This window comes from Coturnix japonica, chromosome 9, assembly GCF_001577835.2.
Source record: "Coturnix japonica isolate 7356 chromosome 9, Coturnix japonica 2.1, whole genome shotgun sequence".
NCBI lineage: Eukaryota > Metazoa > Chordata > Aves > Galliformes > Phasianidae > Coturnix > Coturnix japonica.
The window spans coordinates 1384670-1409083 of NC_029524.1; the positions used below are offsets into that span (position 1 = coordinate 1384670).

At 40.2% G+C, this 24414-nt stretch overlaps 1 long non-coding RNA gene across 2 annotated transcripts in view; it reads left to right on the forward strand.

Moving 5' to 3' along the window:
* LOC116653859 overlaps positions 1-23912 on the forward strand; it is a 39874-nt gene extending 15962 nt beyond the window's left edge. For both annotated transcript variants that reach the window (XR_004308430.1, XR_004308431.1), the window contains exon 3: positions 23738-23912. This is a non-coding gene — a long non-coding RNA (uncharacterized LOC116653859). The remainder of the gene's footprint in view (positions 1-23737) is intronic.
* The last annotated feature ends 502 nt before the right edge of the window (positions 23913-24414 follow it).

A 24414-nucleotide genomic window follows, 5' to 3' on the forward strand; every position in this document is an offset into this window, starting at 1 on the left:
CCAAGCTGTGAAGCATGGAAAAGCTGAAATTAAGGTATTGTGCAGGAAATCTGCACACAGTATGAAAATACGTGTGTGTGTGTGTGTGTGCATAGCACTTCTGATGTACTTACTATTCTGGAGGCTGACAGAATTGCTTATTACTGCTGACATTTCTATTGTGAGTAATTGAAGACAGGGTCTTGGCTAAAATGTAACTGTTTGAACTCAGTTTTTCATACCTGAACATCTGCTTGAGAGGGATTATTTTTTTTTGTTTGAGGCTGAATTTGGCAACCTTACTGTTCTGCTAATGTAGTGCAAAAGAAGGAGGAGGGATGCTGGTGACAGGAGGACAGAAGAAGGTGAGCAGGGAGAAAGAGCTAATGGAGCAGTGTCTGAACCAGTTATTCATTCAGATGCGGGGAAGCTAACCCATGGAACCAAAACAGGATGAATCTATTTTCATTTCTGCAGCTTAATTTTTCTTTAGAATGTGTCTGTCTGCTCAAAAGAGCTACAAAGCTGCCTCAAATAGAGCCCCACAGCAGGGGTTGGAGCTACATGATCCTTAAGGTCTCTTCCAACCCAACCATTTTATGATTCTGTCAATGTTTGTGCCAGTGTAAAGGAAATTCCAGATGGAGGGCAGCCGGCTGGATGATGCCCCAGGTTTTACTACTTTCAGGACTGCTGGAGGAATATTACCAGCTGTTGTCACTGGAAGCTCTTGATTTTCAACCCATATTTGTAGCTTTGCCCTGAATATAGCTTAGTATTGGATGTGAGAATTAGGTTAAACTTCTTTCTTGGCATTTTCCTTGTCATTGTGTGAATCACAGTATGTCATTAAAGACTGAGGAAAAGATGTGTTTCATTGCTAGTACAGAAGTTGCTACACCAAATCATTACTGGGGTTAAATTGGTCTATTACTAGTGAATGGATGAGGCAGTACCAGCATAGATGCGTGACAGCTTAAGTCTGATGGGTCAGCTAAAGTAACTAGCTTAAGCGAAGAAGCATGTGTTTAATGTCTTTATTGGCAACCTGGATGAGGGCATTGAGTGCAGCCTCATTAAGCTTGCAGATGACACCAAGTTAGGAGAAAGTGTTAATCTGCCTGGGGGTAGGAGGGCCCTATGGAGGGATCTGGACAGACTGGATCTCTGAGCTGAGGCCAATGAGATGAAGTTCAGCAAGACAGGTCCTGCACTTTGACCACAACAACCCCAGGCAATGTGACAGGCTTGGGGCAAAGAAGCTGGAAGACTGCAGGCAAGAAACGGATGTAGGTATGTTGGTCAGTACTCAACTGAACATAAACCAGCACTGTGCTCAGGTGGCTGAGAAGGCCAGTGGTGTCCTGGTTTGTATCAAAAGTAGTACAGCCAGTGATTGTCCACCTGTACTCGGAACTTGGTTAGGTCTCACCTCAAGTACTGTTCAGTTTTGGGCACCTCAGAGAGAGAGGCTGAGGGAACTGAGGTTGTTTAGTGTGGAGAAGAGGAGGCTCATAAGAGACCTCATTGCTCTCTATAGCTGCATGAAAGGAGGTGTGAGGTGTGGGTCGGCCTCTTCTCTTGTTTAACTAGCAATGGGACAAGAGGGAATGACTTCATGTTGTGCCAAGGGAGGTTCAAGTTGCATATTAGGAAAGATTTCTTCTCCGAAAGAGAGGTCAGGTGCTGGAACAGGCTGCCCAGGGAGGTGGTGGAGTCACTGTCCTTGGTTCAATAAATGTTTAGATCTAGTACTAAGGAGTGTGGCTTAGTGGGGAGATACTGAAGCACAGAGGACAGTTGAGCTCTTCAACATTTTTTTCCGTCCTTGGTGATTCTATTGCTAGCATCTTGAATATTTGGGTGTAAAGTGGCCTTTTGCAGCCCATGGTTCATCGTTAATAAAATACTTTGTGTAATTGCAGTGAGGTGGCCAAGTTTGAAAGCTACTAGAACAATTAGTTACTCTGTTTTGTGCACCCGGGATTCAAGTATGGTGCTAAATGATTTCCTTATGGAAATTTATCCTAGAATCAATGAGCAAAAACAACTCTGTGCATGATGCTTCAATCAGAAATATAGCTTTTGGGAGATACTGTAAGGCACTGATGCTGAATCCTCAGTTCTAGTATCTTATTTCACACTCAGTTTGTCATAAGGTACAATGCTTTTAAGGCTGACACAAGCCCTTGTCTACTAGAGAAACCAAAGCTTTTGAAGAATAAAAGGGATAACCAAAAAAGGCTGAATTGTGCTAAAAGATTTACCTAGCAATTGCATCTTGCAGTATAAGGTAGCCTTTGTGTTTGTAACTCTATTGCAAGGCTGAAATAACACCAACATTACAGCGCATATTATAAAAGCATGGACAAGCTCAATAGTGAAGTGCAGAAATAACAGAGCATAATGGAATGAAAATTATCATAACCTGACAACTGCACAAAGATTGCCCAAGAGGAAATAAGGAAACTGAAATCACTGAAATCGCTATCACTACACAGAATGTTGCTTTATCATATACAGCAGTAGGTGGAATTATCTTTCAGGATTTTGCATATCTTCCTATTTTGCTTCCAATATGAGATCAGTCAGACCAGACAGCATTAAATAGCAGCTTAGCTTTTTACTGGTGAACACTGAACATATACCAACCCGTCCTCACCCAGTACTAGTTTAGATTAACCTTTGCAGATGGTAAAATTAAAGGGAAACAACTAAGATAAAGAATAAAATATTCACAAATCTGGTCAAAATACAAGGATGTGATAGCAGGTGAAAAATTGAGCTGTAAATCTTGTGGCACTTCTGTCTTTTCAGGCTGTAATTACTGTGATTTAATGTCTATTCAGCATATGCAGAGGAATCAGGTAAGGCAGTTAGTGCCAGGGCTTGGGTATTTGGATATTATTTAAGAACAACTTGAATCTATTGCATGTTCCTTTATGATACACTTGGGATTCATCACAAATCTTTCTACAAACCTGAGTTGAAACTAAATATACACGCATGAAGTAAGTGTTACCCTTGACCACTTCTCAATCCAACTTTAGATTAAAGTGATGTAGCATCCTGGCACTTGCCAGATACCTGTCATAACAGTGTAAAACAATTCTACAGAAGAGTTGTGGTGATCATAATAGGACAACATTACTCACTCCTGAAACAAGGGACAAAGTATGGAGTGACTGCACTGGAAAAAGTTTTGCTCACCTGATGCAATGTAGATTAATGACTTTGTTGTATAAATGAGAAAATTGCCATTTTTCTGAAGCAGCATTTTTTGTATCCAGAAATGAGCATTGCTGGATTAAAAGTCTAGTTTGGAGGTGAAGTATTATCTTGCTGTGAAAGAGCAGAACCTGCTTTCTCCAATGGGATTTGATTCATCTTGACTGAAATACGAACAAGCTGGACTACTGCTGTCAGAAACACAGCAAATCCCTTGCAATATTCACTTATTTTGTTTAGGTGAGTGTGCTATACGCACACCTTGCCTCAGTCCTGTCACAGCTGTATTTGAGGAGCAGTTCCTTCATGTTTCTCAGCAATTTTCAACCCAGCTCACTTGTAGTATGATGGGACCTCATTCTGAAAATGGGGCTGTTTCTCTTCAGCCAGTAACTGGGAGGGATGTGAGGATGGCTTCAGACCTGTTCTGTTGCTGTGCTCTTGGAACAGAGCTGTTCTGCAGCGGCCTTGTCATCTCAGGCTGGTTTGCATTATGCAAACCAGTTTACTGAAGCAAAAGCTAATCACAGTAATTAAAGCAACACTACTTCTAACACCTACAGTAATAATAATGAGTTTAAAAGGCTCTGCTCTGCTTACATGACTTAAAAGCCATGTTGTGAAGTGTAAGTTTGTTCCTTTGTGTCCATCTCTTGTTTTGTAGTGGTGTTGATCAACCTGTACAAGTATGTGGATTCAAACAAATGTTCCTGTAATCAGTTCTGCTTAGAAGGCCAGGGCAAGTTGTTGGCCCAGCTTACTTCCACTGTGTTTCCTGAAGCCATTGAGGCAAAGAAGACATAATCAGGTCTTGATGGCTTCTTTGTTGAGGTGCAGAGACACATTCAAGTCTGCACCATCTTTGCTGTCACCTTGAGGACCTGCCACAGTTTGTACTCTTGTGAGCTGCATACCCTTGGCTGTGCCTGTGGCCAAGCTTGGAATAGCTCCAGGAAGAAGTCTGTGGAAAAGAACCAGAGAAGCCAAATTCTCCAGCATTCCCCTTGTAAATGAATCTTGAAACAGCACTGCTCCACCAAATTCCTGCATGGAGATTCAATACCTTTCCTGAGGGATACAAATTCAGTAGGTGCTACATAGCGGAGCCACTCATGACTATGAAATTAACCACTTTGCCAGGATCTGTGTGGATCCTGGCTCATGCAGAGCAAGTAGAACAGCCGTTCCTGTCCCCATCCTGCTCCCTCCTTCCAATGGCACCAGTGTGTGTATGTAATTTAAGAACCAACATACAAAAAATAAGTCCTGTATTTTAATAAGCTGCTTCTGTATTAAGGGCTTTTTGCCAGAAATATGTGGGATGTTATCCTGGGTTCTGTGAAATGGATTTCAAGCAGCTGTTTATGTAAAACATGAGTGATGAATTTACTCATTTTAGTGCATGTCTGTAGTATTGCATATCGTAACAGCTTGTTCTAAGAGTGGACCAGTAATGCTGTGGGCACTGGAGCAGCAGAGGTGTTTCACATAGTAAAAATATGGGTGCTTATGTTGTCTTTTTATTATGGCATGAACTTTAGATTATCTATTCAGTGATCAGAATTTCCATACACCTGGGGAAAAAAAACATTTAGATACAAGCACCTAAAATGACAGCCTTCATTTCTAGACATGATAGGACTATTGGGTGTCAGTAAGAAGAACAATGTGATCTGTTTAGAAAATCTGGTTGTTCTTATAGAATGAACAAAGGGAAATAGACTCCTGAAACGTTCTGCCCTTCTGCTGCTGTAGAACTGGACTTTTGTATCTGGTGAGCTTCCTACTTGACAGTGCTGCATGCTCATAAATCAGACTGCTGTTCTAACCAGGATCCATTCTCACCAGTGACAGTGGAATTTATCAGCTACCAATTGCACAGCAAAAAGAAAACCCCACCAACACCCTGGATATTCACTCTGGGGACTCTTTTTGCAATGTCTCATGTGTGGCCTTCAAAGCTGCCATAATTTCAAGTCTCCAGCAGGCAGTATGTATTGTAAGTGGTGAGGAAGAAAATACCACTACTCATCATTCTTGTAGAAACAGCTTTCTGTATGCTTAGTCCATTTCTGGTCTAAAAGACAGTTCCTTCTACTACACAAGTAAATCAGTCACGTTTTATGCTCATCTTAATCTGTTGAGACTAATAGCACTGATTCTCTTTCTTATCTTGGTATTTTTATGGATTACTTGTGTCTGCGAGGCTGTTCTAGATCCTTCTGTAAGTAATAGCATCATTCATGTAAAGGCAGAACATGACCATGAGATGCTATTTTCAACCAAGCATTGAAGAAAGAGCAGGGAGCTGCTTCTCTTTTTTGAAATCCTGCTTGGAGAACAAGGGAACTGGTCGGTTAGGATAACTACTGCTGTAAAAAACATTCTTAAAATTAGGTTGTTACCCATTGTGTCACCTGGCAGTAACAAAATGTGAGTATCCCATCTGGTTATATGACAGATCCTCTGCCAAAGGTAATGGGCTGCAGCTGTAAGTTCTCTGGGAACGATCACTTCCATAGCTGCCCCAGACATACCTTCTTCCACATACTGCAATCTGAGATTGAAATACGTGAGAAACTATTTGGAATTTAATGGATGTATGGTCTTTGGATTCCTGGGATAACTAAGGAGCTTAAGCTTCTATTCTTCTTGCTGAAGAAGGCTCTTGAAAGCTTGCTGTTTTGTTTATAACGTCAGCTTTCACTTGTATTTCTGCACCATGATGATAAAAACATTGATGTGAACTCTTGTTCGAGTATTTCACTGTTTGAATGTGAAAGCTGCTGTATCTTAACTCCAAAATCTGTCTTTATTGCCAGCCATTAGCCTAAAATCTTTCAAAGAAAAATGCACGGTAACAGCTTGACTGGCCAGCAGTGGTCTGTTCCAACTGTGCAACAGCATATTCTACAATGCTGGTGCCCCGTGGGAGCTGCAACAATATTCCTATTGTGTTCTGCTCAAATATGTCTCCTCATTCCCAGGCTCTTTGCTGGAGGGCTGAGCAGGAGAGGTCGTGCAGCTGTGAAAGGGACAGCAGCCAAATTTCATTCTGTGCTTGAGCTGATTCCACTGCTGCTGCCTTCCCAGTACTCAGCCTCTGGCTCTGAGGCCTATTTGTTCAAGTGGTAATTCCTGGATACCTTGAAAGCTCTTTATTGTGTGTATGGAAATGTATTAGACCAAGTGATGTATTGGAACAGCTGAAAGCTGATCAGTAGTGTAAGCCTCCATTGGCCCTACCAATTCTCCACAAAGCCACAGCAGAATATGAAGCTGCTTTTCAGAAATCTCCAGTATAACCCACTACAAGAAGAGCCTTTATCTTAACTCATTGAAAACAAACAAAACCCACCAAACTTTATCTCAAATTCCTCATGTCTCTGGAATTTGAAGAGAAGGTCAATACTTCCACTGACCTACTGAGATCATTTGCCTAGATCAGTAGCTTTTTCTCCCACATAAGACCTTTCTCCATTTTTACTAACCTTTGAGTCTCTCTATCTGCCCTGCAGCTAGAATCCTTCAACAACTCACCAAAGTCAATAGTTTGGGGAGGATAAAAACAAAGGAACCTTTAGTAGTATCCTTTTCTTACAAGCACCTTGAAGAATCTGTCAGTGCATACGAGGTTGTAATGCATTGTCACTGTAACTTCCTGATGCTGGACCTCATTGAGCCACAATACAGAAATGGTTAAAATTAGGGCATGATGTGAAATAAAGATTAAACATTCAGAGTTTTCCTTTTCTGTGGAAGGAAGGATCTGTTCTGTGTGGTTTGCTGCCAGGCAGGTGGGCACAGCAGTTGGCTGAACAGCCCTTTCTCCATGCTGGGTCTTAACCGTCTTGGAAGCTTTGGACAAGAGTAATCCTGTGTTACTCTTAGGCTATACCTGCTGCTGTCGCCCTTCCTGGAGGAGCCAAATGTATTTCCATATATACTTCCATAGTACAGTTAATCTTCCTATTTCTTGGAACCAATCAAGCCTAGCTATAAAAATGAAATTTGACATCAAGACCCAAATCATAATGATATTTAAGCCTCTGACTCAGAGCAGTATATATTTTTAACCGAAAGTTACTGCAATCAGTAACTTTCCTAAACTTCACATCTCTGATTTGTATTGATTTTAAAGTCAGATTACAAAGTAGTAATAAAGCAGCTGTAGCTTTTCTGGAGTAGAACATCATACCAAAATCAAATCAAGAGAAAGGTTCTTCTAGCTCCCTGCTGACATCTGGAAGTGCAATAGGTACAGAAAAACTGCCTGAATAATGAGGACTATGTTTAGAAAACCGAGTTACTCAGCTATGTCACTATTCTGGGGAGAAAGCAGAGGGGTACACAAAATGAGCAAGGGATGCTTCACAAAACAATTGGGTTGAGTAGTAACAGGTCCCATGGAAAACTTGTGGTGTTTGCTTCTAGTGTAGATCTGAGCTTGCATGTATTACAGTGCAGTTTATTATGCTGTATGATTGCTGGTTGTCTAAAAACCTTATTGCATGCTCCAAAGAAAACTGCAGAGAGAACTAAGCTCACATGAGCATTGACTGCGTGTGAAGTCTGAGAGGAGTAGCTTGTTACAACAGGTTTGATTTCAGGTAGATTCTGCAGTGTGTGAACTTAGAAAGGCAATCTGTCTACAACTGAGCTTCCCCTATGGCACTAGGCAGATTCTTTCTGGAAGGGGAACAGGGCCAAAAACAGCAAAAGACTTGCTACTAAACAAATGGGGTCAACTCTCAGTAAGGCAATAGAAGAACCTTACGTAGTATCACCATTTCTAGATTTCTGTTCCAGTTTAACCAATGGCCCTTAGATCTGTAAAAAACCATTTAGATAACACCAACCCAAGAGAAGTATGCTTACCCTGATATTAAGTCAGCTAATTGTGTCCGCAATGACAGGTTTCAGCCAGCAGATGACAAAGCCTCTGACTTGGTGAGGTACAGGATTTCAAGTGTAATTTCAGGCTGATTTGGCCCGTGTAAACAAAGCTGTGCATGCAGTCTGCAATCAAGTGAGCACGTGTGCACAGCTGTGTTTATCTGACACTTTGCAAATCAGGCTTCTCTTTCTAAACAGCACGCTGACAAGAGCAAGGTCATGGAAATCTTCCTACTAGCACTTAAGCTGATGTTCTATAAATACTTTAAGAGTTTGAAAATTGGGATTCTAACTTCTCACATAGGACCCCCTTTAAACGTTTCAACCTCATCTTGCATGTACCCAACTATATGGTCATACAGAAGATAGCTAGAAAAAGCCTTAGATAATAGATTGACTTTCAGTAAATAAGAAGAATTAATACCTACCTCAGACTTTCAGAGTAAAGTGTTAACAACAAAATATATGGGCTTGGTTCTGGCATCTCCGATCTGTTGCACAGGGCTTCTATTTCCCACTAGAGCTCACTGAAATTGAAAGGGTACAGTCTCTATGGATGTTAAACTTGAAACACGGTGGCTATTACTCATGGCAGTAGGGAGCATGTCAGTATGTCTTGTGGGTTCTGTTGTGAAGTTAATTTTTAATTGAATTTTCGGAATCTGTTTTGGAAAGACAGACCAGGGGCTTTCAGGAGTTAGTAAATGAGATGAATGCACTTACTCCAGCTGACAGCATGTCAACAGTACAGCTATGAGATAGATGACAGGTATAGGGACTGCTGACAGCCTGAAAGATATTTTAGAAAGCTTATTCAAGACATTACTTTGAAGGGGAGGAACATCATCTTCTCATATCTGAGAGCTGCATTTGGACACAGCTGGGGGTGTTTCAATCAAACTGCAGGCAGCGAGAAGTCAGGGCTAGTGGTGAGCAATTCACATAGACTAACCTTCATTTGCTACAGTATCCATCTCTTTTGATAAGTCTTCAATGGATAATTTTTCTGAATGAGCAAAATCAGGATGGGCTGGCACTTGTCAACCAAGCCAAGCATGTATCCTGCCTCTATAAGATCTTAGTAGATTACTGCTTAAAATCCAAGAGACTAAATAGTGTACAACTCTAGATACTTGAGTGCTATAATCTACTGCTGCTCTGTGTATTGCAGAAGTATGCATCCAGAAGATGGTACTGCCCGTGTAGCAGCACTGAGTTGTGCTGCTTCCTTTGCATGGCTACTGGAGCATAGCTGCCGAGTGTAAGCATGTACTCTGCTTGGCATTGCTTCTGGTAATGCAGGACGTGATCTGCTAAGTAGAAAAGCTGGGGAGTAGCTGCAGGTTGTTTTTTTTTTAAAAGCCTGGTTGTTGTGCCAAGGTTTGGTACACCTGACTGTAAAGCTTTTTCCATAACTCTTAAACATGAGGTACATGAATAATCAGAAAGCTTTAGAAAATTTGTGTTAATTCCATGCAAAATGGTGCTGCTGGAAGCTTTTCCAGAAGTACTGTGAGATCGTAGAGCTGAAGATATTGTTAAAGCAGCTAGAAATAACCACAGACATATACTAACTCACAGTTAATGTGAAAAAGGCTGAGGAGCCACTTGGGCAGGATGAGGACCAGGAGAGCTGCTGAGGAGCAAAAATAAGTCAATAGAACCCCTCATGTGGAACAAAAAGGAAACAAAAAAGAGAAGAATTGTATGGCTCTTAAACTCTTTCCTCTCCATTACACATTGCTTATGCAGTATCTTATCTGTGCTATGAAGTGTTCTATTTTAGCTGGTTTTGTATTTGCCTAGAAGTATTGAAAGATAAGCTTTATGTGCAGATTGCAATATAATGACCAGATGCTTGCATCCATCTCTCCCAGGTGGCTGTGAAATAAGATGTTTTTTCTCCTTTTTTTTTAAAGCAAAGAGCTATACCAAGTATTGCCATGCAAAGAAGTTACTACATTTGCTGTCTACCTGTGCTTGAGAAAAGGGAAAAGAATAACATTTGTGTCATATTTCAGCCTACTGTTGCTCTACAGATGACTTTTCCAGTCTCTTTCTTTCTCAAGGTATCTTCTTACTGAAATAGAACTAAAGGATGCAGATCCAAGAAAGGCTTTTCAACTGAGGTTTAGTTGAAATTGTAAATCTCCCTCTTTTTAGAAGCTGGGTGACTTGTGCAGACTGTAGTACATTCTGAACATAGTTGTGGTCAGATCATTTGAGAAACCTGTGCTTCTTGTGCTGAAAATACCTGTGCAGAAATTCATGTTCTGTTGTCTAGCTCCTGTTTCACCCAGCCAGTAGAACTCAGTGTAGCTCTGATATGGAGCTGTGTCCCTCCGGGCACTTCTGGCCTTTGGGAACACTTTAACAAAATATTACATTTAAAAGCTGTAACTTCACAAAGAAAGCTTATCTTTCAATGGCCTATGCACTGAGAGTAGCAACTCCATGCAGGCTCCCAGTGACTGTTCAGTGTAAAGGGTTGACCAGTAGTTTGGGGTAAGTCAGAAAACTTAAAAACAAACTGAAGATGTGATAATTTACTATCGGTGCACTCTCAGTGCAGTACACTCTGCACTGCAAAGCCATGAGCAAATTAATTATAAGTGTCTCTTACGTAATTGAGGAATGCTTACTCCGTCACCTAGAAACTTAGGATGCCGAAGTCGATATTTTACACACTTTGTGGCTGTGCAATAGACCTGTCTGTAAAGAATTAGCTCTAATCAAAATTACAAGAGATCTTAATGCTTGAGCAGCAGTGTTTATTATTGTGGGTTTGGTTTAATACACAAGTAATTTTTGCCACAGTCTGGGCAGAAGGTCAATGGCAGAAGACATGTAGGCAATGAGAACCCTGGGCCTTATTACAGCATACTTCAGTTCTGGGAGCATGCTGACAGGAGCAGGAGAGCTACCTTTGTGTAGGCCATCCTACTTGTGGCTCATAAACTATATTTCTTTTTACATTAAACTGGACAAATGCTGTCAGAATGGGATAACTGTACTGTCCTTGTTTTGAATGTGAACACTTGCAGTTTTAATAACTCTTTAATGAATCTGCCTCTCTTTGCCTGATCCTATATTGACAATCGTGTGAGAAATGCCAGAGTGAACTTTGAAGGTACATACATCACAGTAAAAAAGGATTGATGTAGTCCACAAAGACCTCCCGAACATATACTCTAAAAACACAGTAAATATCACAAGTTACCGTTACTGAATATCAGAGAGATTCCAAGCTTTATTTTTTTTTGCACAGGTCACTTTGTTACATCTGATTGGCAATATTGAATTTCAGTAAATCAACGTATTTTGGCAAACGTGCAGAAGTACAGATCAAATACAGACTTAAACACCAGCAATCAGAAAAAAAATAATTGGTTTTTAAATCAGTTTTCCTTTCACGACCACAGCTGCAATATAAACGGATCTTGTAGCAATCCAGTGTGTGCTGCATGTGATGACTGATTTTTGATTCAGTTTTTTCTAATTTGGAGATTAATTGTTCATTCTTGTAGTATCTTCTCACTCATTCTCTTGCTCCCTAACATTTGAATTCTAGATACTGTTTAATGGTAAAGTAACCTATAAAGTTGAACAGCAAGCAGAAAAATACACCCGATGCTTTAATAAGGACTTAATTTGCTGATGTTTCCTTAGGCCACAAACCAAGCCTGTTTCCTGTCTTTTTGATGGGGGCTGCCAATGGGACCTGGGTGAATATGTTCCCTAATGCAGTGCTGAAGCCTGAGAAAGCAAGAATGCTACATCTGATATTGATATACTTTTTAGAGCAGGTCCAGAAGAGGGCCACGGGAATGATCAAAGGGATGGAACGCCTCCCTGCAAGACAGGCTGAGAGAGCTGGGGTTGTGCAGCCTGCAGAAGAGAAGGCTGGGGGGAGACCTGAGAGTGGCCTGTCAGTATCTAAAGGGGGGCTGGGGACGGACTCTTTAGCAGGGTCTGTTAAGGTGGGACAAGAGAAAATGGTTTTGAACTAAAAGAGGGGAGATTTAGACTGGATATAAGGAAGGTTTTAAATAAGGATGGTGCTGCACTGTCAGTTTGCCCAGGGAGGTGGGGGAAGCCCTGTTCTTGGAGACAGGTCAGTCTGGATGGGGTTCTGAGCACCTGATGGACCTGTGGTGCTCCTGTTCATTGCGTTGGAGTTGAGCTAGATAACCTTTAAGTGTCCCTTCCAACTCAAAGTAGCTGATGGCTACCAAGGAAAAAGACTACCAAAAAAATCCCAAAGTTTCTTCAAAGTCCCAGAATTTAATTTAAAAAGGAATAATAATAATAATAAAGGATTCTAATGTGAGTTAAAAATCAAATCTCTGTGAAAACCAGGGAAGTAGGGGAGAGGGGGGGAAGACTATTCCTAACTGAGAGTCATGTGGTGCTCAGATGTCTGGTGGCAGTAATATTTACTGGCTAACCCTTAATTCCACATCTTTTAAAAATGAAGAGTGACTTATTGCAATATGGAACTCTGTGTAGACTGTAAAAGTTATTGATATGAGCATACTGGTGAGAAAATCTATCAAGAAACCATTAAACTTTATTCCGCCTTGGTAACAGTGCCTCACTTGAAAGAAAATGTTCATTGGAAAGTTCTGATGGAAAATAATTAGAAGGGAGCACCTAGGCAATGGGATGTGAGTATTTTATTTTTCCCTAAAGCCTCAGACAGCTTGGATAAGCAGGAACAAGGAACCAAAATCAAGGTCTCTTGTATTACTGGATATACTGTTACTCAATATCTACTTGACTGTATATATTCAGCGTGGGGTCAGCTCTAAGTAATCTCCTATGAAAATAGAGATAGCATGGATGTGAGTATGGTCTTGGCCTGGAATTGAAGACTTTTTCACAATGTAGAATCCAGATCACTAAAAATTAAGCCAGTTTCTTAAGTATTCATCTGAATTTGTAGAAAACCATTGCTTGGATGTTCATAAAAGTGGTTGTTGAAATTGCCAATGCAGGAAAAGTCTTCATCACATTTTTCTTAAGCGATATCCTGAAGTGGATTGAGTATTTGAGGTTACTTTTTTCCCGTATGAATGGAATAACTTCTATGGCTTTTGTGATTTTTATGTTCCTGAAATCACCAAGGTTGGAAAAGACCTCCAAGATCATCCAGTCCACTCACTCACCTATCAGTATTTCCCTACTAAGCTATGTCCCTTAGTACCACATCTGCATGTTTCTTGAGCACCACCAGGGTTAGAGACAACCACCTCCACAGGCAGCCTGTGCCAGTGCATGACTCCTCTTTGAGAGAAGAAATGTTCCCTAATATTCAGTGTTAATGCTGCTTGGAATAGTTTGGGCTTTTCTTTTAGTTGAAATTGCAGTTCAAGCAGCATGAGACTTTCTGTTGGAGAATGGGAGGAAGGTTTCCAAAGACAAATTCAGCTTTTTAAGGGAAGAGTTTTATACATTAGTGGTCAAAAGAAACAAGACACCTCTAAATAGACTTTTAAATGGATTTTTAGCATAAATGTTTTTCCTTACCAAGAGAAGGGAAAAATACTATTAACACTAAGCAATTCTCTGACTACCATACATAGTGCTGCTTTGTTTCCCTGCTTGCCATCTTTTTTCCTGATGTGTTTGAGTCCCAAACCCCAGCAGTGATCTGTGAGCTATGAAATAGCTCAGAATCCTGTGCAGGGAGGAAGGTGGCTGTTTGGGACCCATGTCAGCACTGCCCTGCTCTGACTCTTCCCATTTTGTGTGAATTGCATTTCCTAAGAAAGGCAATGGGAGCGATTTAAGAGGTCATTGCTGGGTCAGGAATTGGGAAGCTGCTTTGTGTGCCTCTCCATAACAGCTTCTGCTCCTGTAAACTGTGAAATTGAAGGTGATTTTCTGGGAGCATTCTTATTTGGCCAGGTGCTTGTATACCTCATGAATGTGAATAAAATCAGTGTTCCTAAGTCAAGGAACATAAAGGCTTTGACACCTTTGCTTTATGAGAATTGTTGTAGTGAAAAGCCTACCCTGCAACATTTCTTCTTTTAAGAACAAGCTCTAAAATACATTAGGTTTCTGGAACTGTGATCAGACGCAGGGAGATTCTGTGCTGATTTGATTAAGAATATTTTAGATGGATGTGTTTTTTTTTAACAGACACTGACTTGTCAAACCTCACACCCATTAATAGTAATCATATATCTCTGTATTCCCTCCAAATGACAGACAGAAGCCAATTTAGCAGCCTTTATGTCACTTTCTTATCCTCATCTCATAAAAATGGAGTGCTGCCATTGTTCAGAAACAAGGTTGGAGAAATCAGACTAAGCTGCTGAATAGCATCATATACTTGGCTTAAATCCATTCCAGAGACTAAGTGACTCCAAGTCCATTGCCAGCTCTGACTAAAATTGTTTTGGCTTTATCTGAGAGCACAATGTAAGTCCCATCTAGTTTTCAGTTTCACTGTATGTGATTACTAACACTATTGCAACTTCTAGTCTATGCATAGCTGTTAGCAGCTAAGTCTGTTGCCTAGTTTTGCTTTGAAGAGGACTTAGAACAAAAGCATGATAGTTGGGCAGATTTTTGTTTCCAGTTGTAATCTGTGTCTTGTAGCATTTCCGAGCTGATAAGTTTCTCAGTACAACTCCAAATATTAACAAGGTACTAGTGAAGAGACTATTTTCAATGCATTCCCAGAATATGCTGATGTCCCAGTGCAAGAAGACCTGCAGGGGAGGCAGGAAAGTGGTAGGGCTGAGCAAAGACCTGCTGGTCAAACTGAGGGTAAGATGAAAAAATGCATGGAGTGGGATTGTGGTTGTATGGCCTAGAAGTAATACAGGGATGTCATATGGACAGACCCGATAAGATCAGTCAAGGCAAGGCAGAGGTGGGACTAAGCTTGGCAAGGGATGTGCAGAACAACAATATCCTGTTTCTAGCGGAGAGTATGGAAAGAGGATCTGGCTTGAGTGCCCTTTCCACCATAAGGTTATGTCTGCAAGGAACAGCTTTTGTACTAAGTGGGTGACCAGGAAATTGTTAGGCAAATTTTTTCTTCTGCCAAGAATTAATCACATAATATCAAATAAAATCATGTTCTGTGTTACTCAGGGGTGGGACCAAGAAGGAAGAATTAAAATACTTCTCGTAATTATTTGACTTTGAAATGATGAATCTGAAATCTTGACCAGACCCCTTGAATTTTTTATTCATCCTGTCTGCTTCCCTTCTGTTACCCTTAGACACTGCCATTCAGGATGGCATTTCATTGGCACATTACAAAAACAGAGTCGGACAGGAGCAGCAAAAGCCTTTTGCTGCATATTAAATCATTTTCCTGTAGACAGCAGTAAATGACTTTTTGAAATGAGATAACATGGCGAGCAAGTTCAGAACTGTTCAGTAAATCTAAAGCTCAAGTTTTCTGTATATTGATCCAACTTCTTCCAACAGTACAAATGTGTTAGCCTAACCTTGATATTGCAGGTCTCATGATTGTAGGCTTCCTATAAGAATCGTGATTTGAGAAGTCTTGCTTGCAGAATGACTTCAGAATTTATTTCTCCTTGCTGTGGGTTAACAAGGTTGAAGTTAAAGAATAAATGGTGTCATTAAGCCTCCCAGAACCTGAAGTATTGTTTGTGAGATAAGGATGGAAAGGCAGTGTGGTGTCCCATTCAGTTTAATTGTAGCCAGGATGAAATTCTGATGGCTTTATACTCCAGAGCTCAGTGAAAACTTGAGAGGTTTTTATCACACATCGACTGTATGTGTAGCCTCCAAATGTAAAATCAGTAATTCAGTTACAAAGATGAAGTTGTCGCATTTGTTGCATCTTGCCATAATTCGCAGGTCTTTATTCTTCCAGACACCTCAAACAAGGTTCTGGTATTATTAAGTATATTCATGTGTTTTATCACCGTGGTATCAAACTGTATGTATGCTTCAATAGAAATAATATTTCTAGGTAGGGTTTTCCTTTTCAAGCTAAATCATACTTTTAAAATTTTTATGATGCAATACTGGAGAGAATTATTGCTGTCTGCATACGGAGTCACGTGTAGTACGATATATATGATTCCATATGCAAGTAACACTCAGCTGTGATCCTGTCAAGCTAACAATAGAGTAAACAAATGCTGTTAAAAACAGACTTCCCCATACAATAAGCTAACTGCATACTGAACTTAAGTGCTGAAGTGTTCCTTAGTGTGCTACCATTAATACACCTATTATGGGGGAGGGTAAAGCCCTCTGATAACCCATGGGCAGTATTGTAACATATTACTTGTGCCTTTAATTGTATCCTGTAAACCATCAAGCTGTTTGCCTTTGATTCCACCAAGTGCCTCCAGCATTCCTTAAACAGCTTTGAAGATTTCTCCCTGTCTTATAATCCATCAATTTAATTAGTACACAAGATAGCTGATGAGATAAGCAAGCACCTCTACCAAATAATTGATGTGTCAGTTTTGCAGTAACAGAGTCCTCAACCTTCTCCAACTATTTACTGCAAAACTGAACAGCAGAGACCTGTTTTTCAGTCTGAGGAATAGGAAAGCCAACACAGCTACTACAAGCTATGAGATATAGTTTAGTAGCCTGTGGTAGCAATGATAATGGGAGGACAGTTGGACTAGATCATCTTGTAAGTCCTTTCCGACCTTGTGATTCTATGATTCTAAGCTGTTCTACTACATGACCATGCCAGGACAAATAAAACCCTTACACACAGCAATGCAGAACTTGATTGCAAGTTGCTTTTGAAAAGACATATAGTCTAAAAAATAAACATGTATAACCAGTTTGTCTAATACCTTTAGAGACTGTTCCCTCAGCCTTTATAATCTGGGTATTTCCTAATATCTTATATTGTTATTGAATAGTGGATTTTATTTTTTCTTTCATTGAAATAGTCTTGCATATGTATGCAGCTGATTATAACTTATTTTGCTTGTGTGTATCAAGGTAAAGCTGTTAGAGGCTGAAACAACTTATGATACATATTTGCAATGCCACAATTGAAGTGATTTTATTGATGTGTTTTCTTTCAGTACAACAACAAGACAGCCTTAGTTGTTAGCTTTGTCTGTATTTGTCTGTGCTTCTCCCTCATGCCCTTGTCAGTATTTCTGGCTTTACCTAGTTCATGTGTGAAACAGCAAAATCTTACCCTTTAGAAAATCACTTTTCTTAGGGTCGAAGGGGTAGCTGAAGCATCTCAGTAAGTGATGGTGACAGTGTCCAGACTTAGTTACTACAGAGCTGCACCTCAAGGTACTCATCACCATTGTTCCTCTCTTGAGGTATCCTAGCATCAGTGCAGAAACAGGTTTACTAATGATGTGATTTTCATCTGTTTTTGGAGTGTTAAAATGGGATAGCGTTTAGAAAATGTGAAAACATTTTCAACTACTCCTTAAAATCCTCTTATAAGGCAAACATCCCTTGTCTGATCTTTTGAACCCAAGTTACTGCTCAATTGCTTACAAGTTTGTAGAAAGCTGTGGTATTATATGTAACCTGTGGACAGAACAAAACAAAATCGCTATGTTGTCAAGGGCAGTAGCCTGCTTTCCCCCTCTTCACTCTGTCAGGAACAACTGCAACAGTATTAGAGCTGTCAAGGGCGGGCCAGGTAAACAAGGAGATCACTTATCTGTCAGTGATAAGATCCTGGATTTGATGGCAAAGCAACGGGAGGAATAAGGACAGCTTGGTAATGGAAGTGCAAAAGCTGCACTTGAGGCAGTCAGAAAAGCTCATGGGAATGACAATGAGCCACTGTCAGTATATCTCCATGCTGATCAGAGGAAGGGAGGAATACCTGAAGCTTGAGAAAGTGTGCCAGGTAATGAGCTATGCAGAGACAAATGCCCGGGAAACAAGAATACTGTAAAACCATCTTGATGGTATCCACACACTTCAAAAATGAATCAAGTTAAAATCCTTTGGAGCTCTTGCTGGAAGGAGAAAACACGTTGTCCAGAGGCTACCAGAGCACTGTGGGCTTCCAAGGTCCAGCTCATCTCTTCTGAATCCATGGGGCAAATTCACCAACTTGTACAGCCCTTACTTTTAACACTGATATTGCTTGGCAAAATAGGCATAAATGTAATAAGGTTCTTTTAGCATTAGAAAATTTTCTTAGGGAAGAGGATCAGCATGAAGATGTTGTGTTGAGGGACATGGTTTAGTGGGCGCTATTGGTAATAGGTGAACGGTTGGCCTGGATGATCTTTTAGGTCTTTTCCAACCTTGGTGATTCTATGGTTCTAAGATCCACCATTGAATGTGGACTGTTAAGCTTAAAAAAATAAATGGCAAAATTAGTGCTGTCCCATTGAAATGAAAATGTACTCCATGGGACACTTCTAAAAGATAATCACGGTTCTTTCTCTGGATCATTATAACCTTGACTTGGCCTACAGGAAATTCAGACTTGAGAGCTTCTTCAGCTTCTTTGGCTGCAATGTGACAAAATAAAGAACAACCCTCCAGTCCACAGCAGGACTTGAATGTGTTTTTCCTATGGAGGTAGGTAGTTCACACAAAACTACACTTTCATTTACCTAAGATCTGCCCCAGCACCAAGATTCATGCTTTAATCTGCAAGGTCACAGTGTTCATAATGAACAAGTTAATTACAGCCAAGGAGTCTGTAGGGAAAATTGTGGTTTCTTGATTTGTTATAGGTACTGTCAACATATTTTTGTGGGAAAAATCATTCCTGAGTACAAAGCCACGCTCAGTATACAGATCATAGCATCATAGAAGGGTTTGGGTTGGAAGGGACCTTTAAGATGACCTAGATCCTTGCTGTAACATTAACATTGAGCAGTCTGCAGTTGCAAGAAAGAAATTACAGATGTGTTAACTTGCTTGAGATAGATGTCATAGTGACCATACGATCACAACTAGTTGCAGATAATATGTCGTTATATAGCACTATGTTTCTGGTAGTCTAATACCTTAGATGTGAGGGCCTGCTTTCAAGGCTTTAATCCTGGAGCCCCGTGCATACTTCTGGAGGTGACCTTTTTAAATCAGCCAGCCAACTGTCCCTGCAGAGTGACTGACAGGAGGAGTTGATGCTGCCAGGAGAGTGGTGACAAAAGCTGACATCAGCCATTGCATTTCATTAGGAGGTCAAATGTATTTGTTTAACCTCTGAGACGTTGTGTTATGTGTTCTTGAATCTTGAATCTGTTGGACGGGTCAGGTGTGAAATATTTTGAATACCAATTCAAAGTAGGAAAAAAGGTGTTGGAATGGAGATGAAGACTGCTGTGTTAAGTTCAGCTCTGTCTAACTACTGCTGTGCTGTTCACAATGAGATTTGATCAGAGAAATGTTGATGGTAATAAATGTTATTTTTTCTATGAGCTTGCATAATTTTGCAAGCAGTTGTAAAGCAGAATTAGACTAAGGATCATGTTATTCTATTACTCTTATATACTGTAAATTGATTCAGGTTTTTGGATATGGATGGGCATAGTGGCTTCTTGCATTCAAGTTCTGCAACTCTTTTTCTGTAGTTAATTTGACACATTCATGCTGTGGTCCTTAAAGACACTGCAGATGTTTGTCATGGGTTGAAATACATATAGATTGGCACTATTTCCCTGTGAAGCACTAAAATGACTGACCTTGCCTCATTGTCATCTATGGCAATGTGCTGTCTGCATAGGAAAACATGCTCTCTTTTAATGAGGCAGTCCAGTGAGTTTGTCGGTTGTCCTGGTGCTCAGGAAAGAGTGATGGTAACTATGGCAGGAAGAAACACAGCTGCATTATCAGCAAATGAGGAAAAGCTGCACCTTTTTGTAATAGTAATTTTATCAATGAGTGCTGACACTAGTACTGGTGTCTTAAAAGATTGTGATGAAGAAGCAAATATGAATGCACACAGCCTTTTGGAAGGGAAGGAGGAATGCATGACTGTTCTGAATCATTCCTGGATACCAGAGATTCCCTCATTCATGGTGTGCATTCACTTGAACTGAATCTGAGTGCCTAATGAGAAAGCTGACATGTTTTTAATGTAGAATCTATAAGTCAAAAGTGGCAGTGCAGTTGGAATTAATTGTCTTTTTGTATAAAGCAATGCAAGAGCAAGATGAGTGAACTAAAACCAAAGTCATTCTGTCTTCCTGCTCTCTTTACTCTTAATACATTTGTAAAATGCCAGCTCTGTTTTTTGATAAATACAAAAGGTGACGATAGTTTATATCGCATTCACATTCTGAGCACATCATTAGCTTGGCTTTTTTTTTTCTCCCTATGCTTCCCTAGAAAACTACTTAAGCATGTGTGGTAGCAGCAGCAGGAGAGCTTTGCTGGTAACAACCACTGGATCTACTACAGCATCCGTGTTGTGAGTATGGAACAGGACATTTAATGCAGCAACCTGACGTGTGCCTGTCTCTGTACCTCCCACTGCTCCCTCAGTGCTTCTAGCTGGAGTAATTTCTTCTTTGAAGATGAGATCATGTTTGGGGACTTACAGGTTCTGGTTCCTTGCTGATTCTTGAGTTAGGCTCTCTTCTTCCTGTAATCAACTCTTATACTGCTTTCAGAGCTTTGTTTCTTTGCCTAAATAAATATATTTCCACTTTATTGCTTAGTAACTCAATAAATTACTCTTTCAAAAGATAGTAGACAATGTATAAAGTTAAAAATTGGTACACAGGAAGTGCAAAGGGAGACTGTTCATTTCACAATGTGATTCTTGCCTGGCAATATTCCTGTTATTGATGTCTCCGAACAGCAGCTCTTCCAGCTCTGGCGGTGGTTTCCCTTATGAGAAATGCAAGCTGTATTTGTTCCACAGATGACAAAGCTGTGCTGTCACTACAGGCAGCAAAACTAACTTGACTAAGGGGTTCTCTTTCAACAGAGGTCTAACATTGACACCTGGAGTTTTGTTAGCACCTCAGTACCTTGAGGTGTGCATTTTTCATGTTAAGCTAACACTGTTAGGTTGGCAAAGCTTTGTAGCAGTGACTTATTCCAGCACAGTGATAATATTGGCATGGGTCATCAATTGCCACTGTAGTATTGCTGTTTTCCTAGGGAAGAACATTCAGTAAGGTAGTGCAGCTGGGAACCCTCTTGCCATATTTAACCTTCTTTTTCTGTGTACCACAAAAGGTAAATATTTGAGGTGCAGTTTTAATAACGCAACATGGCCTTCCTCTGCTTGGAAAAGAAAGTTTCTGAAAGGAAATAAGTAAATGAACTATATATAAGCTCGACTTTCACCCATTTTACATATAGTTTTGTTTTGGAAAGCACATGAAGTCACTTCTAGGGGAATGACACTGAGAGCCAACTTTATTTAGTTAGTTAGATTAATTCCATTTTAATATTTCCATTAGCCATTTTGTACTTGGCACTGCAAAGTAATAAAATCCTCCAAATATTGACAGATAGAAAAGTAAATGCCACTCAGCCATGACAATCTGTTTTTCAGCCAACTTCCTGGAGTTAGAAAGTCTGCTATCATCATTTATTTATATATTAACAAAGCAACGTGATTTTTATCACTAGTTATTCCCCTCTGGCAATTAAGGCAAAGCTGCTAAAATCTTCCCTAAGTCAACATCTTTGTTTGTTAACTTTTGATCTTGCTAAAAACCTTTCTAGACTGCACATTAGAAAGGAGAGGATCAAGGTTCTCTTTTAGATGTGAATGGAAGAAAGGGAACTTCTGCATGTGTCAAAGACAACTGAACATTTCTCTTGTTGAAAATCCAAGTCCTCCACTTTCCAGGACGATATCCTTAAAGTTACTGACTATGCTGATAGGTTTTGCAGTACACTTAAAATATCTGAAGTCTAAATATTCATTTTTTTTATACAAAGTGAGGGAATATTGTATTAATTGCAAATATTAGAACATAGAACATGTGCACTTAAAGGAAAGAGTGGGGGGGAGATGCGTCCCTTCCTGGATTCAAGGCTTCAACAGAGGGCAACGCAGTTCCAAACAGTCCTTGTCAGTTAAGAAGGCCTCTTTCATTGGTGTTTGCTTGAGACTCACAGTAATTTGCATTTATCGTAAAATAAAAAATGATTTCTACTGCATAATTGTGTAAGGAAACAGCTAATTCTTGGGAATGGTATAACTATGAGGGAACTGGTCTATGAAGCAGATGTGGGAAGAACACAGAGCTGGCCTTTTGATAGTGGCATTCACCAGTAGTAGGAAAGTAGCTACTAATTTCATTTTGGAGTAACATACATGTTGTTTCACCAAGTGTCCAATGCACCATGCCAAATAGAAATGGAGTCTAAATGGAAATGGAATCCCAAGGAAAGCCATGAAGAACATTACAACTTCCCAGCGGAGCAAAACCCCTTGTAGCAGCAGCTAAAACTCTCATATTTTATGTTACAGCCAATTTTAAGATTAGATATAAAGGATCCAATGGATTCATGCTCAGGGAGGGATGGAAGGCATAGAAGTGCTGTCTCACTGCTCCAGAAACAACTTTGGATATGTGTTCCTTAGATACTGAATCCTTAAATTATCTCAGCAGGTCCTGCTAAATATCATCAACTGAATTAACAGCACTGTTTAACCTGTAAATCTAACAGCTAATAAGAACAAATTATGTGTTCTAAATTCTTTCTTAGCCAAAATAGAACTTCATAAAGCTACTGTGTTTGTGTTTGTTTTTGTTTGGTTTTTTTTTGTAATTCACTATTAAGCCAAAGTAGCTCAAGTCAGCATAGTGTTGTGCAATATGGTATGGCTTAGGTTCACTAAAAAGAGGTGAATGGAGTGTTAGCTTGATGATTGCGTGGTTCATCTGAGTACGAAAACACAGTGCTGCATGTGTTACTCCATCATAACAGACTACCTCTGAGGTGTTACGATGGTCTCATGCCTCCAGCCACCCCAGCAGCACAGCCGTGTGCAGCATGGTGCGCCCAAAGGGCTTTGCTGCAACTGTAATGTAGGTTTCTGTCAGAGCTGTCTTCTTCATTCTAAGAGATGGACTGGTTTGTTTCAACCGAGCTTTGAGGAAGCCTTTCAGTTGAAATATATCTTTTTAATATAACTTTATATGGGGCAGTATGCACACAAGGAAAATAGAAACCAGACTCAGAAACTGCACATTCTTGTTTACCACCTTTCCCAACAATTCTGATTTCCTGCAGACAACAACAACAATAACAAAGAAGAAGTGGATTAATTATAACCCATACTCCTGGAATTTCTCCAGACACTGAAGTTTTGGTACTCCAAGAGAATGGGTAACACAGGTGTTACTTATGTAGACTCAGTGTGTCTTAATATCCTCCTTCTTCAGTGTTACTTACGTGAGCAACACCTGTCAGGTGGCTGAAGTTCCACTGATGATACCTTTGGGTCTTAATATAAATCACATCAGGACTGTAACTTGAGACTGGTGGAATTTGATAATAGTTCCCAGCTGCAGAACATTCAATATGTGTCCATGGAATCTGTGTTTAAGCTTTTCATTTGCTTTTCTTTCTCCACCTTTAGTCTGCTTTTAGCATTCTCTGACTGTGCTCCTTTCCCTATAAACTACCACCACGACCAAGTTTTGGTATTTGCCTGCAGAGACAACTTAGAATCCTTCACTTCTGTTCCTAAAAATAGGTAAGTTGTCGCAGTGGCCTGTGAAGACGTCCATCTGCTTTCAGCATTTCCAAGGATCTCACTTTGCTTCGTGGCGCCGTTCAGAAAAATCAGAAGCCCAGCACTTCAGCTCTCCTAAGGTCTGCGAGATGCAAGAGAGTTGCAAGTGATAGATATTAAAGGACTAGCTGGTGGGCGTCTTGTCTGAAGAGCTGTATGTTCTGCAAGGAAGTCTTTTTCCTTGGGTTGTAGATATTTTCTGCTCTTTGTTTTCGTTCTGCTTTAGGGTAGAAGAGACATTCCAGGCCTAATGTTATCATCACATGGCATTCTCTTTTAGATGTTAGAGGGGGAGTGAGAACTTGTATTGAATGGTATCTGCAACATGAGTGATGTCTGAAGTACAGACTTGTTGAGATGCAGCCATTCATAGACACTGCTGTAAGCGAGCCCTTGGCCTCCAAACAAGACTGGAGTTCAAAACGTGCAGCAGCATCTCTTGTTTCAAGAGCTCTTCCCCTCTTCAGTGTAACCCTAGTAGCTTTGATGCTACTGGCCAAAGATGCTTCTTAATTTATAGCGCTAAATTGGAAGCTTGGGCTATTACATTCAAAGATAACGGTGATATATCATTATTACACAGCTGTATGCAATCAGACTTACATAGTGGTCACCACTGTAATGATATCATGGCACCC